Source organism: Girardinichthys multiradiatus, chromosome 13 (assembly GCF_021462225.1).
Source record: "Girardinichthys multiradiatus isolate DD_20200921_A chromosome 13, DD_fGirMul_XY1, whole genome shotgun sequence".
NCBI classification, from domain to species: Eukaryota; Metazoa; Chordata; class Actinopteri; order Cyprinodontiformes; family Goodeidae; genus Girardinichthys; species Girardinichthys multiradiatus.
The window spans coordinates 14,745,812-14,767,899 of record NC_061806.1 but is presented as its reverse complement, the minus strand read 5'-3'; the positions used below and the strand labels follow the sequence as shown (position 1 = coordinate 14,767,899).

The window sequence follows — 22,088 nt, the reverse complement described above, 5'->3', positions numbered from 1 at the left end:
AGTCGCCTGCTTCCTAAAGAAGCAAAGCCAGCCCTGGATCATGATACTACCAGCACCAAGTTTGACTGTTGATGTGATGTTCTATTTCTGAAAGACTAGTGTGCAAATGTTTTGCCAGATGTAGTTTTATGCACACCACCACTCCCTTTGGCTAAAAAAATTATTTCCCCAAAGTAATTATCTTTTGCTCATGATGGTTTCTGCCCTCAAACTCTCAAATGGATGATGTTTGTCTCTTTCTTATAGTTGAATCATGAGCATTGACCATAACTGAAGTAAGTGAGGCCTACAGTACTTATATTATTGATCTAGGTTATTCTGTGAACATTTGGATGAGTCGTTGATATGCTCTTGGATTGACTTTGGTAGACAGGCCTCACATTGGAAGGTTCACCACTGTTCCATGCTTTCTTGATTCACTGTGGTTCACTGAAGTCCTAACGTCTTCTTAATTGATAGATGCCAATTACTTTGTTATTTAATTTTTTGCTCCTAAATTTCTTTGGATCGACACTTGCTGCTTTTTGAGATCTTTAGTTTACTTCATGCTGTGAGACAAGTTCAATTTCAGTGATTTCTTGACTATACTGGTCTGGCATTACCACTCAACCAGAAACATGTAGTTAATCACAAATAATTTATGGATTAACAAGCAGGGGCATATACCTTTCCATATTTCTGGTTTGGATAGGTTCATCATTTGAAAACTGATCTTTGTATTTACTCAGATTATATTTGTTTGATACTAAGTTGAAGTATTTGATGATGACAAAAAAGCAAAAGAGAAAAAATCTGTAGGGGGGCAAATGCTTTTTCCCAGTACTGTACATGAAGTTACAATATTTTGTTTGTTCTTTTCTAAAGTTCAAATCATTTCACACATGCTACCTTTAAGATGTAACTGGAGGCAGCAAACACACAATTAAGCTAGTTTAGACATCATCTGTTTTTTTTCTTTCCTTCTGCTTTCTTTTCTGTCCTTCACACACAGCCATTTATCTCTGTGGCAAATTTCCCTCTCCTGTTCCCTTCTTTCCTCTTTTCATATCCTCCTACCATCCCACCGTTCATAGCTCTAGGGCCTGTAGCACTCAGAACAGTGGGGAGCTGAAATGTGTTAGTAAGGCAGTCAGGGGAGCTTCTTGTTTAGGGACCCAAAAAAAGGAGCACACAGCCGCAGATTTTCCACCACATTGCAGGTGCCGCCAGGGACCCATTTACAGGTCAGAGCTTATGGGCAGAGGTACTTTTCCCACAATAGAAAGATGGGCGTACTGTATAGGAAGGAGAGAGAAATGGAGCTAAATACTTACTGCCAGAAACAGTGTGATGCATGATGTGAGGTTTGTCTTGGGTGTTCTTCCCTGATGGTTCTCCCTCTTTTCCCTTTTCCCTCAGACTGACTGGTGCCAGTTTATCACACTGTCCTCTTCTACAGAAAGACATGGAGCACAATTTTCTTATTGGACTGTGGTAAGTTGTAAGGTGATTCCTGGAGCTACTTGTCACCTGAGTTCTGTGTAAATTCCAATTTTTTTCTCATGCGTCCTTGAATTCCAAGCCCTAGAGAGATTAACCCAGATTAAGGAAAAAGCTTTGTGAAAGAATTGGAGACACAGCTGCTCACTTCAGTGCTTTGCTAAAGTGTTCACTACCCTTGAACTTTTTTCACCCTTTTTAAGCTACAACCACACATTTAATTTTTATCTGTATGTATTTTATTTGGATTCTATTTTAGTAGGGCATCAGAGCAATGTGGAAGGAAAATAGTAAAATATTTGTTATGATTTTTTACAAACAGAAACCTTAAAAGTGTAGCATGCATTTGCAGACAGTCCCTTTGAGTTGGTGTTTTGCAGACCCATCTTGCATTGCTAAAAGATAGAAATAATTTTTTTTTGCTTGCTCTTCTTTGGAAATTAGCTAAAGTTCAGACCAGGGATACATCTAAAACTTGCAGGACACCAGGACATTCCAAACCATTCCAATGTCACTCTGGCTGCATGTTATCATGTTGTCGTCCTTCCGGATGGGGAACACCCACCCCAGTCAGTCTTTTGCGACCTCTTATTGGGCTTTCTTCCAAATTTCCCCTTTATTTGGCTCCATCAACCTACCATTAACTCCAAGCAGTTTCTCTAACTGTGTGGGTGGAAGAATAGCATCCCCACAGCAGAATGCTACAACCACGTTTCGTTATGGGTATTTTGTGTTTAGAAAGTAGAATTGTCATCTTAACGTTAATGGCTCTGACCCACATGCAGAAAGACTCAGGAGAATCGGAAACAGTTCTTAAGTTAGTTTATTTTGACACGAAAACAGGTCGTCCGGATCTGAGCTTGAAAGTGGTGGGGATCAGCTGCACAGGAAGAGAGTGGTGAGTTTGGTTGCCTTCATGAAAATAGTGAGGATTTATTAACGGAGTTGTTTGCTTACAGAGTGAAGACTTAGGAATCCGCCAGAGGAGGGAATGGGGCAGGAGCATCTCTCCGAATGGATGTGGTAAGTTCTCTGTTACGTCACAGAGGTCCTTAAACCAAGGAATGGTTAGTGGAATTGAGTGCGGTGTTTGTTCGACTCACGTTGGAGAGTGGGCAGGTTCGTTTGCTGGTGTTCGGAAGTTCCAGAGCTTGGAGGGCAGCCAGCCTTAGTGGATCCGTGGAGTCAGCCAGAAAGGTACCGAGGACTGGATAGGAACCGGGGTCCTCTTCCAGGGCCAGAAAGCAAGATGCCGGGAACCTAGGAGGATCACACAGGAGGTGAGAACAAGAAAGCTTAAACTTCTAGGAAGATAACAACAAGAGTAATTCTCAGGAGGGCCAGACTAGTTATCACTTAAGGCAAACACTCGGGCGAAAAATGCAGGCTGCCCGATGGGAAACACCTGTGCCCAAGGTCCTTGGCTCCACCTAGTGACTGAATGGTTAATGACAACTTACGGGACAGAAATCCCCAGAAACCCCCCCCCCCCAACGACCGCCACCTGGCGGCCCAGAAGACGTAGAGGGTAAGGAGGACAAATAATCAGAAACTAGCGAGGGGTCGCAGATAAAGGAGCAAGGCACCCAAGATCTATCCTCAGGACCATAGCCCTCCCAGTCCACCAAATATTGCCAACCCCTGCCCCGCCGACGGGAGTCCACAATCCGTCGGACTGAATACACAGGGTGTCCTTGAAAGTCCCGGGCGGGTGGAGGGGGTTTGGCTGGAGGACACAATGAGCTTGTGAAGACCTGTTTTATTTGTGACACATAAAAGGTAGGGTGAATGCGCATGGTAGCAGGAAGACGGAGACGGACAGTGGTGGGAATGGTAACACCATCAATGGGGTAAGGACCAATGAAACGAGGGGAAACTTTTCTGGACATAGCCTTAAGAGGGATGTCCCTGGATGAAAGCCAAACCTTCTGACCCGGAGTGTAATGGGGGGCAGGTTTTCATTTCCTATCAGCGAAATGCTTATTCTGAGCTGCTGTCCTGTGGAGTGCCTGAACCGTGGCATCCCAGATGCGCCTACAACGGCGAATGTGGTGACGTACTGTGGGAACAGCAATCTCCTTCTCATCAGAAGGGAGAAGTGGGGGCTGATAGCCTAGAGATGCTTCAAAAGAAGTTAGACCAGTTGCAACTGAAATGTGAGCATTGTGAGAATGACCTTTTGACTGGGAGGTTAAAGAGACCTTGGCCCCTAATGCTAGACAAAACTGTTTCCATACTTGGAATGTGAACTGCGGGCCGCGGTCAAGAAGGATGTCATGAGGGATGCCGTGGAGCTGAAAAACATGTTTAACAAGCAGTTGGGCTGTCTGGAACACTGATGGTTTTTTTCTGAGTGGGATAAGGTGGCAGGCTTTAGAGAAACGGTCAATGATAGTGAGAATAGTGGTCATACCTTCAGATCTGGGAAGGCCTGTGATGAATTCGAGAGAAATGTGAGACCATGGGCGTTGAGGGATCCCTAAAGGTTGAAGCAGACCCATAGGAGATTGATTCGAGGTCTTATTCCGGGTGCAGACCGCACATGCTTGAATGTAATCCCTAGTATCTTTATGCAATGACAGCCACCAGAACCTTCTGGAGATTAAAGCCACTGTGCGACTGATGCCAGGATGGGCTGAGAATTTAGCAGTATGGAACCAGTGAATGACTTGTGAACGTAGTTTGGAGGGAACGAAAATTCAGTTCTTGGGACCAGTTCCAGGATCAGGTTCCTCCTGCTGAGCTTGTTTAACACTCTCCTCAATCTCCCAGGTAAGAGCACCCACAATACAACTGGGAGGAAGAAGGGACTGTCGGTCTGGATCGTCAGAGGCGAACTGTCTTGAGAGAGCATCCGGCTTAATGTTCTTTGACCCAGGTCTGTAAGAGATATGCAGGCGAAAGCGGGAAAAGAACAGAGACCATCAGGACTGACGAGGGTTACGGCGTTTGGCTGTCTGTAAATAAGCTAGATTTTTGTGGTTAGTCCATACCAGAATAGGGTGAACAGCCCCCTCAAGCCAGTGCCTCCATTCCTCCAAGGTGAGTTTGATGGTCAATAACTCTCGGTCCCCCACGTCATAATTGCGTTCAGTCTGCGTTAGTCTGTGAGAAAAGAAAGCACAGGGGTGAAGCTTATTATCCTTTTCAGTTATTTGAGATAGTACAGCTCCAACCCCGGTGTCTGAGGCATCAGCCTCTAAAACAAACTGTTTAGTGGTGTCAGGATGAACCAAGATCGGGGGACTGGAAAACAGTTCCTTGAGAGAGTTGATAGCTTGGTTGACCTCAGGTGTCCAGTTGAAGTTGGTTTTAGTGGAGGTAAGAGCAGTGAGGGGGTCAGCAGTTTGACTCTAGTTCCTGATAAATCTACGGTAGAAGTTGGAAAAACCTAGGAAATATTGAAGCTTCTTGCGTGTGTCTGGAGTAGGTCCGAACGAACCTGCCCACCCTTGAGGATGATTCCCAGGAAGGTTACTGATCATTTGTGAAACTCGCATTTTTCTGCTTTAACAAAAGGCGATTTTCCAAGAAGCGTTGGAGAACGAGTCTTAGATGGTGATGGTGTTCCTGTAGATCCTTTGAATATATGAGAATGTCATTTAAATAGACAAAAACAAAATGTTCAGGACATTGTTAACCAGGGCCTGAAATACTTCGGGAGCATTGGTCAAGCCAAAAGGCAATACAAGATATTCAAAATGACCTAGGGGGGTTTTAAATGCAGTTTTCCATTCATCACCGTGGTAAATTCTGACCAGGTGATATGCGTTTCTGAGATCCAACTTAGTGAACAATTTGGCCTCATGAATGGGTTCAAAGGCTGAAGCGAGGAGAGGTAGGGGATACTTGTTTTTAAACAGTTATGTTGTTTAGGCCACGGTAATCAGTGCAAGGTCTCAGAGAACCATCCTTCTTTCCCACAAAGAAAAATCTACTAACGGAGATGAGGACCGACGGATAATACCTGCAGCAAGTGAAGAGATATATATCTCCATGGCTTGTTGCTCAGGTCCGGAAACATTGTAGAGTCTGCTGGTGGGAAATGTAGCCCCAGGAAAGAGTTCAATGGCGCAGTCGTATGGTCTATGTGGTGGCAGGGACAGGGCATGTGACTTACTAAACACTGTTTTCAGGTCATGCTACTCTGTGGGAACTGATGAAAGATCCGGAGGCTCCTCCTGTCCCTCCTCAGTGATGGCTGCTTGAGGTGCAACAGCAGAGTGTAAACAATGAGATGTGTTACTTTATGAAGTATTCGTCCGTCCAAGGCCACTACTTTTTGGGGAGAAGTGACCGGTTCAATTTCAATTCCTGCTTGTTTAACTAGTGATGAATCAACAAAATTTTGCCCAGAACCAGAGTCTATTAAAGCTGAAACCCCCAGGGCCTCCAGATTGCACAGTAGGGTGGCTGGAAGAACTAGTCGGTGCATCTGAGTGGGATTGTTTTGGTCCACCGGCTCTCCCACTAGAGTCGGCGGACTCTGCCTTTTGGGTACACATCTCAGGAGGCAATGAAATGTTCAGCTGAACCACAATAGAGGCATAGATTAGACAATCTCCTTTTTAAACGTTCCTCCGGGGTTAATCTGGTTCCCCCTACTTGCATGGGTTCAGGTTCAGAATGAGGATGGACATCAACAGGTCATCCTGTAGGTTGGACCCAGGCTGTCTGGGCAGGTCTGTGCATGGCTCTAGACCTGCGTCTTTCCCTGATTCTTCCATTATTCTTGCCGACAAGGCATTGTAGGCATCTAATCCCTTGGGTTCCTCAAGAACCGTTAATTCATCCTTTAAAGATTCATCTAATAACTGGAAGAATGCAGCCTTAATGGCTTCTTCCTTCCATCCAGAGGCTGTGGCTAAAGTGCAAAATTCAATAGCATGCTCCGGCAAAGGGCGATTTCTCTGTTTTAATGACCAGATTTTACGGGATACGCTAGTCTGATCGGATTCTGTGGAAAAGGTTTGGCAAAACTCTTGAATAAATTGATCAAAGGTGCATCCAAACTGGTTATAGTTAGTGAATCGTGCCTCAGCCCATCTTAAAGCCTTTCCAGTGAGGAGTCCAAGTATAAATGAAATCTTTATATCATCGTAGGGAAAAGAATTGGGTGAGCGGTTGATCACTAGAGCACACTGTAATAAGAACCCAGCACAGTTATTTTCCTCACCAGACAATTTGTCCGGATTAGGGGATATGACGTCACGTGTGTGAGGAAGTTGTTGGGTTACTGCTGAGCTTGCATCGCCCCCAATAGGGGAGGAGGAGGTACTGCTGAGGGTTTGCTGCAACACGGAAGCCATCTGGTCAATCTGTTGGTTTGTTTGTTTGTTTCTGTTGTTCGAGAATAGAGCACAGGAGGTTTTTGTGGGATTGGATCTGGAGGGCATGATCTGACAACGTTCTCCTGAGAGGATCTACTGGGTCAGTTTGGCCTGAGTGTTCTGTCATCTTAACATTAATGGCTCTGACCCACATGCAGAAAGACTCAGGAGAATGTGAAACAGTTCTTAAGTTAGTTTATTTTGACACGAAAACAGGTCATCTGGATCTGGGCTTGAAAGTGGCAGGGATCAGCTGCACAGGAAGAGAGAGTGGTGAGTTTGGTTGCCTTTATGAAAATAGTGAGGATTTATTAATGGAGTTGTTTGCTTACAGAGTGAAGACTTAGGAATCCGCCAGAGGAAGGAACGGGGCAGGAGCATCTCTCCGAATGGATGTGGTAAGTTCTCCGTTACGTCACAGAGGTCCTTAAACCAAGGAATGGTTAGTGGAATTGAGTACGGTGTTTGCGGGGTCCTCTTCCAGGGCCAGAAAGCAAGATGCCGGGAACCTAGGAGGATCACACAGGAGGTGAGTACAAGAAAGCTTAAACATCTAGGAAGATCACAACAAGAGTAATTATCAGGAGGGCCAGACTAGTTACCACTTAAGGCAAACACTCAGGCGAAGAAGTGCAGGCTGCATCTCCCTTTTAAAGCTCCTTTGCCTGTGGCAAACTGCAAATGGAAATGGGACTTCCCAATGGAAATGGGACTTCCTTTACTAATTAGTTAACTACTGAAGGACGTTAATAAAAGACATTATTCATGTATTTCAGAGTAAAATTGACTCAGTACAAATACATGCAGGGGCTGCACGGTGGCGCAGTTGGTAGTACTGTTGCTTTGCAGCAAGAAGGTCCTGGGTTCAATTCCTGGCAGGGGGTCTTTCTGCATGACGTTTGCATGTTCTCCCTGTGCATGCATGGGTTTTCACCAGTTACTCCAGCTTCCTCCCACAGTCCAAAGACATGCCTATTAGGTTAATTGGTCACTCTAAATTGCCCTTAGGTGTATGAATTCATGGTTGTTTGTGTGTTGCCCTGTGATGGACTGGCGACCTGTCCTGGGTGCACCCTGCCTCTTGCCCATAGACTGCTGGAGATAGGAACCAGCTTCCCCGCGACCCACTATGGAATAAGCAGTAGAAAATGAATGAATGAATACATGCACTACCTAAGATTTTAATAAATTTTAAGAACCACAATTCATTTTTCTTCTAATTCACTATATGCACTACTTTGTGTTGGTGTATCACAAGGTTGTGGCTGAAGCATACCAACGTATTAAAAACAATGTTAAGTGGGTCAATAGTTTCACAAGGCACTGTATTGATGCCATGTTGAATATTTATTCTTGCCCCTAAAGCCATAATGACTGAGGTGTTTCTGTTTCTCAGGATGGGTGGCCCGGTTACACATACAAATAAGAATGTTCTAGTGTTGGCTTTTTTTATTTAAGCAGATGAGAGAGTGGCACAGAAAGAGATCAGAGATGTCCAACATGTGGTTGACACAGTAGTAAAGTAAAAAATAGCAGCCAGGGCTGACCGATTGTGCTGGCTCGAGTCTGTGATTCTATTCTTAGACTCACTCCTCTTTTTCCTCCCTCTTTCCTCTCTTCTTTCTCTTTTATCTTATATTATTACTTTGACATCAGTGTTCAGCCCATCTGGTGACTAGAAGTAATCTGGATGCATAGCCTCTCATTTGGGCTCAAATTACTTAACTGTCTTCCATGGATCTTTCTCCCGACTTACTGTCTTTTTATTTATTTATTGTCCCCATTTCCCTTTTTATCAATCACCACCTCAACTGATAGAGTTATGCATCTACTTTTTTGTGCTGAGATGGATTTTGTAAGCTCTGAAGCTTCCACCAAATTAAAGCTGCAGAGAGAGCCACTAAAAGACTAAATGCATTTGCTGTGCGTGTGCCTTTTTGCTGATGGCATGAAAACTACAAATGACTTACAATGTTTTCCACTGGTAAAATTGCATCAGAATGTTGCTCTTAGAACTGAAAACCTTTTATGTTTAATATTGCTGAACTGGCATTGCACTGTTGCCATAGTAATATGTATTCATACAAAATATGTAGGATGTGGAGGTCCAGAACTCTCCATATATCATTGTTAAAATAAATACAGTATATCATTTAACATTATATAACAGTGTGCAATGAACAATGTATGTATTTATCTTTTTGTTTGATTTTGGCTCTCTTTACAGCTTCCCTTAAACCTCACACACATTGATTTCAGGTACCAATATGTGTTAAGAATCCCTTTGAATGTATGTCTGATATCCAGGCTTAAATAATGTTAAGACATTTGAGTCTATTCTACTGGCCCTCGATGTAGCACATTGATTCCTTACAGTGATTTTTTTTAAGCTGATCCTCAGAATCTGTGTTTTAATCAGAATATGACTGACTAGATTTACTTAGTGCTGTGGGAACCTTAATAATAACAGCCATTAGTAGCCCATTTTAGCGCAGCATCCAAAGCAACAGCATAGAATACCTTCTTTGCAATGATAATCTCCCCTGATGGTTAACATTAGGAAAAATCAACATTAGGGATGTATTGAGATCTTGTTCCCAGGGATCACTGGAATGTCACAGTATGTGAATTCTGTCACATGCATGTGGAAGCATTTTGGGTACTCAGTGAAGAAAAAGTCATGGTGACAAACACAATGCAAACAATTTGTAAGCACTGTGTACTCTGGATGCCAAAGGTGTGGAATCAAGATTTCAAATTTGTGACAGAATCGAGTCACATATTTAATGGCTTTAGATTCCCTTGATGAAATTGTAAAATACTTTAGGCCTGACTTGGACCTTCACACCAATAACTCATGACCTACTTGAACTTAATCCCTTTGACTTGGAAAGACCTAATTTCTTAAATCAAACAGAAAGTGTGTTATACAAAGGAAAAGAACCATGGGACGCAACAATGGAACCGTGCCAGGCGTGCGATCCAGCCTATTGCACACCCCACCATTTGCCAATATTTCGCATCTACTGTGTTGTTTACCTGCTCTTCTGCATACGATGACAACAAAGACTCTCAGAGTCATTGAGTTCTGTCAAAGGGGTGTGCAACAAACGATAACTTGGTCCCACCTCTGATAATAAACACCTCTTAACTGGTGGTTGTTACCATCCCCTGTCAGTACACCTGTAAAAATAAAATTTTGTAACTTCAAGAATTTTGAACAACTTTCAATAAATTCACCCTTATGAGAAACTAAGAATTTGTCTCCAACAGTGCTTCATCTGAAATAATAATTTGCAAATATCCCTTATAGATTAATCATTTCTGTCTTTGCAGTTGTTACAAAGTGTTGTAACTACATCCTTAAAATAGATATAGTTAGTGTTGTGAACGATGCGTGGATCAATTCCGTTTGTTTTTAGATATCCCAGTAGTTTTGTGGCTATAGACAGGTTTCTAACATCATTATCAGAGATGTCTGAGCACTATAAATGGGCGCAAAGAAGATTGCATGCCAGCTTTTTAAATGTTTCCTATGCAGAAATTAAAATTACAACTTCAGAGAAAAATTATTGGACCATGATTACTGATTGGGGGATATCACTGGGCTTTTTGAATGGCAAATAATTGACTGAGTCTTAGTCGAAAAAGGTTTATCTAACTATCCTTTATTCTTGCTTTATCCTGCTAGTTGTTACAGGGTGCTGGTGCCTCAAGTGGCAGAGTGGGCAAGAAATGACTTAACCTGGTAGGGTAGCTGGGGTATCTTTGGACAGGTCACCAGTCCATCACAGGGTGTTCATGGGAGTACATAAGGGGAAACCATGGATGCATTGGGAGAGCATGCAAACTCCACAGAAATACTGACTAGGATTTGAATGCAGGACGATCCCTCAGACCTTTGCATGTCCGTGGAGATCTTTAAATGGCTAAAATACATTAAAGACCAGACTTGTAGACAGGTACCATCCAAATGTATCCTTTAGAAATTTGATCCACTCCAACAAGCTTTTACACATCAATAGACATGTAAGATGTATTTTCACCTTTCACTTTTCAACCACATTTTCATTTTGTTTTGACAGGAAAAGTACCAATCTCATCTTTTGTATGTCTATTTAACGCCATTTTGCTTGGGAAGTTCTTGCTGTGAGATGGCAACAAACTTAGTCGTGCTCTCCTAAAAAACTTCTGGAGTCTTTAAAGATTGTGTTGTGCTTAAAAAAGTAAACTCTTAGTTCAGGTCAAATTTGAACCACCAAATAACCTGACATAGAGAATTTCTGGTATGTGGGAGGAGGACACTGGACAACTCAGGAAATATTCAGACAGGTGAAGTCCAGGAAGAGCTGAACAGCCAAGAGTGAAACCATGGAACCTTGTCATATGAGTTGAAAATGCTGACCATGATGTATTCATTCAAAAATGCTTCCTCATTTTCACTTTTCAAAACACTCAACTAGAGCAAACTTGATCTAGAAATCTGACTGAAGTAGACCAGGAAGAGTGCTTTAGGAAAGTGCAAAGCCATACAAGTCCAAAATTAAATGTTGTTGTGAAGCAATAAAGTATTAATCTGTCTAAGTTGAAACTAGAAATGAGATTATAAACCTCTACACAAATAAGATAAACATTGGCTCTTTAACAATATGGTAAGCTCAGGTAAATTGTCCAAAAATGACTCCTATATCCTCTTACAGTAGTTTGACTCCTGAACGTTGCGTTGTGTGCCACAACATGTATCTGTACCTACACGTTGGAAATGCCTCTGTGCCCAGTCGTCCTGCTGTCGGCCTACTGTTTCTGGGCAAGTGACTTCAAACGGCAGCTTTTTGGAGAGCGCTTATGGACAGCATCTCATTAGGAAACACATTAGGATGTTTGTTGTTTGGTTCGAGGCGCTGTGATGAATTAGAAAAAACAGAGTCTGCCAGAGAACTCATTACCAAGTGGTTAGGGGCATCAGTACGATAATTTGTTTCTGTAGCAGTTCTGTAATTCAATTTTTTTTATCAAACAGTTGAATAAGAACATCATAATTTTGATCATTTTAAATTGTGTATCACTTAAAGTTATTTTATGGTAAGATCACCTTGAACCTTTTCACTTTTCTTTTGAAAGGACAGCTATTAGTCACTCTGGCAAACCTAAACTTTAAAGAGTTGCAGTGAAAAGCTTTTGTTGGAAGGAAGCTCTAGGAGGTTCCAGTTGCAGTTTGCCATAAGCCATGTAGGTGACACAGTTAACATGTGGAAGAACATGTTCTGGTCAGATGAAAGCAAAAATGAACTTTTTTGGAACAGATGCAAATGACTGCATGTGGTTAAAAATTAAAGCTGTATCCTAAACACGCCATCTGCAACAGGAAATATGGTAGTGGCAGCATCATGCTGGGGTGTTTTTTTTCTTCAGCAGGTATTGGGGAAGCTGGTTAAGGTTGATGGGAAGAAGGTTCACTTCCAGCAGGACAATGACCAAAAGCATATAGTCAGACCCACAACACAGTGATCCAGCCACGATACTGAGGTGTTTTGGTTTTCAAACTTGTTTTGGAAGTTTTTATTTTTTTCAATTTTTAACAAAGATAACAAATAAAAAATATAAATGCCACCAGTGCCTTAAAAAAGAATCTATAGCAAGACTTGAAATTGATGTTTACAGATTATCTCCACCGTCGGATAGTCGAACCTCGGATTCAGGAAAAGGAGTGTGGTTTTTAGGAGTTCGTCCAACCAGTCTACATGTGCTTGTGGACTTGGAGAAGGCATTCGACCGTGACTGTGGGGGGGTACTCCGGAAGTATGGGGTATAGGGGCTGTTAGGTCCCTGTACGACTGGTGTCAGAGCTTGGTCCGCATTGCCGGCAGTAAGTCTGACTCGTTTCCGGTGAGGGTTGAACTCCGCCAAGGTTGCCCTTTGTCACTGATTCTGTTCATAACTTTTATGGACAAAATTTCTAGGCGTAGCCAAGGTGTTGAGGGGATCCATTTTGGTGGCCATAGGACTGTGTCTCTGCTATGTTTCTTGGCTGGCCTGGGAATGCCTTTGAATTGCCCCGGACGAGCTGGCCCAAGTAGGGAAGTCTGGGTCTCTCTGCTTAGGCTACTGACCCCGTGACCCAACCCCGGATAAGCGGAAGATGATGAGATTCTCTCCACCCAATTATTTTGCGCTTGGGGTATTTTGCAAAGATGATTGGGCAAAATATTCAGATGTTCAGACAACAGATGTGCAAAGCTTATATAACTTAGATTATATGGTTTTATAGTATTGCTTTTTGAGGCTACTAACAGTAGTTTTGAAATATTGGTAATTCACAAGAAAACAGACTCAGCTGTCCTGGTGTTGACATCTTCTCCCCAGATATGGAATGTTCTGCTTGATTCTTGGCTAATCCTAATTCCTATATTGATTTTAGGAATGAGCATGCCAATAGGTGGTTTTGGGTCTTTGTGTAGGCTCTGTGTACTTCATCTCTGTCCCAGTGACAGTTTCAGGAGATGGATTTCGAAATGGACAAAGTCTCTCATTTATCTCAACCAGCAGCTAAAATACATTTTTAGAACATGATGTAGAAGGTTTTTCAAGTTATCCACACAATAGTAAAAACCTAAAACTGAATTGCTCCACAATAACTACATGAATGATTTTTGGCAGGAGGAAGAAAAGGCTTAGTCTGTGTTAAATTTGACAAAAGGCAAGTTTAATCAGTTTCTAATGTTCACTTCTGTGAAACTGCATTGCTCTTGTCTGTTCTTCTTTCTTCTAGTGCTTTAACCTCTAGCTGTCAGTTACTTTCCTCTTTCCTCTTTCAGAGTGATTTATGGATATCTTTTATCATTTTGAAAGTAGGGTTCATCTGTTCTGAACTACACAACTCCCAAAATGTCGAGAAAGGAACACAGTAAAGGTTGAAATAAAGAGGGTGCATGTTGCATGTGCCTGCATGGGTGTGTGCATGGGCGTGTGTGTGTGTTAACAAGAGAAGAGAAAGAGAGAGGGGGGAGCAAGCCGCTACTGTCTCAGACTTCACATGATTTAATCAATGCCATCCATCACATCTGGGTAATTAGACAGCAGCATGGATTGCATGACCACAGTCCATCAGTCAGAACAGACACACACATGCACACGTCCACACACCTCTCTAGGTTTACACTAACACAGCACAGCTTGATAACATCAGCATCACTGTGTCCGTTTAGAATAAGGGAATCTAAAGCATGCAGACACAAAATCCTGGGATTTATATTTATTACAAATTTTGTAGGGAGGAACTCTGGTTGCTCATCTTCAGGTGGTTTTTATTATTGCTGCTTATTTTTGTTGTCTTGCTCTGAACAGCTCTGCTAATCTCTTTACTAAACTGTTTTGGAACATGGCCTCCAAGATGAGCTTCTCCTTAATCTGCCTTGGTCTTTGACCAAGTGGTTAATGATGGCAATGATGTGTGCTTAAACAGATGGGGCCAATATTATAGACACAATAAGTAAAAGTATCACAGCTGGTTATAATAAAGTGCTCGTCACATCACTCCCTAGTTCTCATCGTCTCACCACCTTGGGTTAGAAGCATAAAGGTGAACTTGTATGGCCCAGTTTTCTCTACCATCCCTCTATAGGATATGCCAGAACTCTGCAGATGTACATGCAGCCCCAATTTTTGTGACAGTGTAAACTGTGTATGCCAACAGCAACTCTAAACCCTCAACTATAGGGTGACAAACATGCAGGAAATAAAGAAAACCATAAGTCAGGTCACAAGAATATTACTTGTTTTGAAGAAATGGAGTATGTGGGGAGAGCTGTGGTTTTCCACATTTGAACAATTCAACTCTTTCTGACCATGATCAAAACAACAGTGTGAATTTGTGTCTTTAAAGTCCTAGGCATGTTTTAGCGGACATGACGAAGTATGTGGAGACTCACATACATGTGGCACTTCAAAATGTTTGCGTGTATTAAAACATATGCAAACGGGATTGCATGCACAAAGGTGATCTACAAACATGGTGCAAATCGTGTTTAAAGTTTGAGTAGCACAGCGGGTGCAAACCTTTTAGTGCGTTTGCTTTCATAAATATGTAAAACATATACTAATGACCTCAACGTGCAAATTTATGGGAGGAGGATATGCAAATGTAATTCCTTACCCATAACGCAATTTATTAAACCTGAAATCGATGGCAGGGGCAGTTCCTTTCTATATTTAACAAAGGCAGGTGCAAACTGGCACGCAAAAATCTCTGTATTACCTCTAACTACATGGCTTCCAATTTAATCTTCCTTACACGGTTACCATGATAACAGCCAGTACTCAATTCAATTCAGTTTTATTTATATAGCACCATTTCACAACACATGTCGTCTCAAGGCACTTTACAAAATCAATTCAATCAAATCATACAGATTTTAAGTCGGATACATACCTTCCAATAAATCCTAACTATCAAACAGTGCAGTCAAATTGAGTTTATTATTTCAAATTGGTTAAAATGTTTCTCTATAAAAGGAAACCCAGCAGATTGCATCGAGTCAGTGACTTGTAGCATTCACTCCTCCTGGATGAACATGGTGTGACATTGGGCAGTCGCTTGCATTGATGCATTGACTTTGCAGCAATCCCTCATACTGAGCATGCATCTAGCGACAGTGGAAAGGACAACTCCTTTATAAAACGGTTGTGGACCTTATAACAAAAAGAAATCTCTAGCAGATCCAGGCTCAGTGTGAGCGGCCATCTGCCGCAACCGACTGGGGGTTTGAGAGGGCAGAGCATAGACACAAAAACAACACAGAAGCACTGATCCAGGAGTACTTTCTAGGGTAAAAAAATTTTGAAAATTAATGGTTGTAGCACCTTTAGTGGCTTCATCTAGGAAAGAAAGACAGCTAAGCAGATGAAATCTGAGCCAGTTTCCAAGTCTAGAGTATGAAAGAGTAGCACAGTAGCGCATGCAAAATTCTAATTTAAATAGGACGGTCTGCAATACTTAGCATCTGTTATCCATTGCGCACACAATCCTTGTAGATCTCCCGCAACACACCCACTTATTGCATGTGCAGTTTTATTTTTATTTTTTTTTGCTCAATCAATTTAGTGCTTCGTATTTAGAATCTTTGAAGATCGCGCCTTTAACTTCAAACCTGTTTGCTGCCTAAGATCTTACATAAATGACAACCGAGGCATTGAGGAGGCTGATTAGGAACTGTACAGATCCACAGCTCTAATGATAGAATCTAAGGAGCAGGAGAAACAATTACATGTGAACTCCACAAATTGTAGAAAGTTAGGGTTTGCCACAAGCCATAAAGGGGACACAGCAAACATGTGCAAGAAGGCACTCTGGTTAGATGAAGCCTAAAGTGAACTTTTTGGTCTACATTGTATGTGATGGTGGCAGCTTAATGCTGTGGGGATGCATTTCTTCAAAAGAAGTAGGGAAGCTAGTCATAGTTGATGGGAAGATGGATGGAGTTAAATATAGGCTAATACAAGAATACTGGATCTGGAAAAGACTTGAGAATGAGTTGGAGGTTCAATTTTTTGTAGGACAACAAATCTAAATATGTAACCAGGACTACAATCAAATGGTTTACGTCAAATTATATTCAGGTGTTAAAATGGTCCAGTCAAAGTGCAGACCTAAATAAAATTGAGAGACTCTGGCCGCTCAAGGATAGTTGTTCCCAGATAAAATCTCATTGAGTTTAATCTATTTTTGTCAAATAGATCAAGCTGGTATAAACCCTAAAAGAGCTGCAGCTGTAAATGCAATAAAAAGATTGGTTTTACAAAGTATTCACTCAGTGGGTCTGAAAACAAATACACACCATACTTTTCAGACTTTTATTTCTAAAAAAAAAATAAACAATGTATTTTTTTCATTCCAATTCATAATTGTGTACTACATTTTATTGGTCTATGAGGTAAAATCCATCAAAATTGCATAAGTTACAACATTTTTTGAACATGTTAAAACTTGAGTAAAATGTGAAAAACTTTAAATGGTGTGAATGCTTTTGAAAGGTACTGTATTTAATCTTGCCCTGCGATGGACTGGCGACCTGTCCAGGGTGTACCCCGCCTCTCGCCCATAGACTGCTGGAGATAGGCACCAGCACCCCCGTGACCCACTATGGAATAAGCGGTAGAAAATGACTGACTGATGACTGTATTTTAATCATCAAAAACATTAACTCCTAAGTCTTAACTTTGTTCTTATAGTGTGTGTAGTTTTTCTGATGGTAGTTTTGATGCCACAAGTTTCATGATGTTTTTATCATGACTGTCAAAAGCCATTTTTTTTCAGTTACTTTTATACCAGCCGAATTGTGAACGTGCTGACCTGACAACCTTCATCATTTATACATTTTTTCTTCCATCTATCCTTTAGTGTCAACTAAACATCACTGGAATTTGAAGTGGCATGACAAAAAGCTTTCAGACATTTTTGACACATCAAACAAGCCTTCATTTACATCCGTTCTTATTCTCAGAAAATGTTCCTGTTCATGTGAGGGTTACATTTCAATCTGTCTTGAAATGAAAAGCAAGGGATAATAATTTTCCAGAGAACAAATGCGGATTTTGAATACAGATTCCTCAACCTCATTATTGTGTAAAGAGCTTGTTTTCAGATTGATTAGCCATGACCGTCCTGTCAGTCTCTGATACGTTCTGTTCTCTGACGTTTACATTTAAACACAGTGGAACCCAGAAGAGATCTCACACATGCAAATTCCCAGTACTGACAAAATGATATTGATAACCTAAAACAAACAAAACAGAGCATGGGCTTCAATACATTTGGTTTAAGTGAAATCGTGGAACGGTTAAGCTATGTGACATCGTTTATAGTGATCCACAAAGTGAACATTTTCAAAAGCTGCAAATATTTTCTTGCATTTTTTGTATGGGAAGTGAAAACATGCAACCTAGTGGGAGCTGAATATTAGCTTTACACCTTTAATACAATGGAGCTTTTTGTCACAGACTGAAATTCATCACATCTGCTTTGTGAAATTCACAGATTCAAACTTCACAAATCAGTACCTTATGATCAAAAGCATTAAGGGACAAACAATGCCTTTATCCTGTAAGATGTAGTGTAAGCTGATACAGTGCAACACTGAAATGAACAACATTCTCTGCTGTTTTTCGGGTTCAATTACTGTAACTGTACAACTAAAAGCTACAGTTTAACTGAGATTGGGTTGGTAGAACTCTCAAGAAAAAGAACCAACATTATACTCACAATTATCATTATGTATTGCTACCTTATATCGCTCTAAATTTAAACCTGAATCTGTACCTTCAAGCTAATTGAGATAATTCCATGTGTGAAGCAATTTTCTGTCAGTGTTATTTGCCACCATATGGTTAAAATAGTCATAGTATTTATTTTATCAAAGACCCCAGTAATAGTTCTTGGATCAGAGAAGGATATGTTTTTAGTGTGCAGATTAGCACTAATCCTTTTAAAAAGGAATTGGTATTGTTCGTTCACAGTCAATATACAATAAAGTCTTCACACTTTAAATTATCCTATTTGGACGGTGTCTTTGTGTTTACATTATTTGATGGGAGAGATAGTTCAATTTAGGGAAATATAAGAACAATATAAACTCATTAATGTGTGTCTGTTTCAGTGAAAGCTTGTGTTTATGTTAATGGATGTTACTGACTGGATAATTTACTACAGAGTATTGCTTCACAACTATTAATTATTTCAAAATCCTTGTAATAAATAGCAAGGTTCTATGGATGGATGGATGGATGGAACCTTTAAAGTGTATAATGATCAAAATTGTTGCCATATTCTATTTTCTTTTTTCATATTTATCCAGACCTGGAAAAAACGCCACTTGAAGCAAAATCTTCCTATAATTAAGTCAATGAGTGACATTGTTTTGTTGTTTTTTACCTTCTATTTCAGCCTTTAGTGCACACTCTTAAACACCAATGCAACAGGAAATCTCATCATAATTTACCATTATCTCATCTCATTATCCACAGCCATGTCTCTCACATTTTCAGCTGTGACAACTGTTGTCTGAGGAGGTAGGAAGATGGCTTGTATTTAAAACTAAGCACATTTGTCACAGAATGCAGATAGAGTGAGGGAGGCATAGTTCCATGACTATAGAATAACTGATTCAAATCTTGCTCAAAGTGTGCTAGAGCATATGTATGCATGTCTCCATCTTATATTCTCATGTGTGCCTGTTATTTTCATTAAGACATGAGTTTGTGTGCATTCTGTTCTCAGGGGAAATACAGTAGGTCTATTCAGTATTCTCATCAATTGTAGTCTTTGCTTACACACATTTGCCTGTCCTTGCAATCAGACCTTAAAAGATAAATGCTCTCACCACCTGACACAAACACATGCACAGTGTTACTATGTATGAAACCATTTTCATATATAGATCTAATTAGACCATAAGTATACAGTCATAATTAATAAATTAGAGTAGGCTTGTCTGTCAGATTAAAAGCACCTTTTGAAATGAACAACCTTCAAGCAGATGTTAAAGGTTATGCAGGTACTAAATAGTAATTTATTTCAGCTAATGTAAAAAAAGTTAGTGGACATGTTGTTTTAGTGTCTGAATAAATCAAATGCAAAGAAATCCACTGCACCTTTTTTTTAAATAATTGTTTAGCGACAAATCTTTCTGCTTTTCCTAATGTTATTGCAGACTTTAGGTGGCTCAGCAAAGCACATATTGCTTTTACAATTCTCAATGACCAAGAGTTGCTGGCCTGGGAGCCTACCCTATCCCAAAGAACTCAGCATTAGCCGTGTCCTCACACAGCAGTCCCTGATGCAGGTAGAGTCACTTCCTCTCCGTCCAGACTACGAATGGATTATGCTGGCATGATGTCCCTTCCAATCAGGGCGGTAGATAAAAGTCAAAATAAATTAAGAATGAATAGTCATTGTTTTTCTATGACTTTACTGGGGACTTGTGGGTTCCTAAGTTGACCATAAGGTTAAAGCCTAAACCAGACTTGAGAAAATTAAGCAATCAAACTATAAGATAACAAAGCATGACCTACAGAGTCCACTACAATTACACACAGATGGTTATTTATGCAAATTAGGTAGTTTCATGATTTAGTGACTTCTAGCGACTTTTAGGACATCCAATATCTATTTTCCTCACATAAGGGTATAACTAGCAGTAGTGACTACTTTAGTACTGTACTCTATAATATTCTGGTCTTCCAATTGGCCACTGGAACATGGTTAAATTGGCATTGATATTTGTTTCAGATCCATGTTCTAAACTTGAGAAGTAAGGTAGTAGCCGAAAAAACAGTTGCATCCTGTCTAAATGACTACCATCCTGTCACACTGACAGGACGGTTGTGACAATTGCAACAAAAGGTTTTGAATGGCTCATCAAACCACACAGCACAGCCAGTCTTCCTAGACCTTCCTAAAGTTTGCCAATTGTTCCAACTACTGCCCTGAGGATGCAATATCTACCACCCTACACTTGGTCATCACCTATCTGGAATATAAAGACACAGTCAGAAAGTGTCCAAAGTGTCTTCCAAAATCACTGCAGAAGCATGATCATCATCAAGGATCACTCACATTCACTCCATAATTTCTTTGAAATGCTGCCATTCGGCAAACGGTACCGCAGTATAAAAAGCAGAATCCTCCAGACAGATCAACAGCTTCCTCCGCCTTGCTGTTGAAAGGCTGAACCGCTGAATTAGAGGTATACCCCCAAGGGTTTCTAGCAGTGTTACAAGAAATGCATTTCTTATGTTGACCCTGGAGAAACGCTCTTTTATTTTATTACACTATTATTTTATGCACAGCAAAATACCAATAAACCTTGCTTTGATTTAATTTGAGACACTAGCCCTCGTTCTTGTTTCGTAGTTTTATTTTGCAGTTTTAAGTCCGCTGCTCTTCCCTTTTCTTTAATAGTTTCTGTTTGAAGCAAATATTATTATTTGCTTGAACACTCATCTAGGGCTGCCGCTAGCAATTAATTTAGTGATCTAGTAGTGTATCAATTATTCTGACGATTAATTGAGCAATCAGGTAAAACTGTGGCACATTCTTCTGATTTTTCATCTAACTTAAGCTTGTTTTTTTTTTTATAATAGAAATACATGAAAGAGAAAATGCAGTTAACAAATACTTAAATTCCTTTTTCAAATTAATATTTTATTGTTTAAAATGCAATAACGGACCATGTTTTTGTACACTTAAACATTGTACCATATCAGGCAATCCAAGTACCCCGACATTAAAGAATCCTTCTATGCAAGTCAGGCTTTCTGATTCTGTTTTGCTTAATTCCTTTTTTTTCTACAAATTGGCTTATGATACAAGCAGCCTTGGTTTGATGTATTTCTTTGTACGTCTTTATTCATTCTGACGTGTTATTGTCTGAATGACAGTTAACATTCTACCTAAATCTGAAGAAGCAGTTCACACGTCAGCAGTTTTATTCAGTGTAGCATTTTTAAACAATGAAATTCAGTGACTCTTGCTAAGGCAGCATTCCCATTCTATTTTGTGGACATGTGCAATAGATTATCCTGCATGGGCTCAGTTTCTTAAGGGAAGAATTAAATTAAAAAAAAGACAAAGCAGATAAAAAGGAATGAGGGTTTCTTTTAAGTCAAGACATGACAGAACACCAGGCAAAGAGAGTGTGGGGCACATGAATTGCAATGCATCGCTGAGCCACCTGCCTGCTTAGTGGTTGACTTTTTCTCTGATTATATATTCTGTCCCTATCCACCACCGCACATCTTTTCACATATCCCCTTCTTCTCTCCAAATCTAGTTTTATATCTCGGTTCCCCTGACTGTGCCCTGACACTCCAAAGCTCTGCTCCCCTCATTAACTCACTTTCATGGAGCTGCAGATGACAATAATTGGTTTAAAAACTGAAGACAATGGCAGACAAGGATTATCCCCAGCTCAAGTCCATCACTACCTCCACCACCATCCAAAAACCCACCCCTTAAGACATGGTTATTCTGCATTCCTCCTTCACTTCTTGGCCTTGTTTCTTCAGCAGAGACAGCTTTTTTTTAACTTCATCTCTTCTAAACCGCTGTCAAACCATTTTTTCTTATTTTTTCTGTCTTATCTTCCTGTCTTTTTGGAGATTTCTGGAAGTCCTTCTTCCTTCTGCTTTGTTCAGAGAGCTGCAAGATGTCTCCCTGTGGGGAAACATCAGCTTGTTTTTGCCAAAACCAAAATTGACATTACTGATGCAGTAGCACACACACAT

General features: G+C 40.6%; 1 protein-coding gene across 1 annotated transcript in view; it reads left to right on the top strand.

The window, feature by feature from the left end:
- dlgap3 (discs, large (Drosophila) homolog-associated protein 3) overlaps positions 1-22,088 on the top strand; it is a 219,437-nt gene that overhangs the window by 111,410 nt on the left and 85,939 nt on the right. Inside the window, exon 2 of the mRNA XM_047382990.1 lies at positions 1,399-1,473. The gene's annotated coding sequence lies outside the window, so the exon portion shown is untranslated. The remainder of the gene's footprint in view (positions 1-1,398; positions 1,474-22,088) is intronic.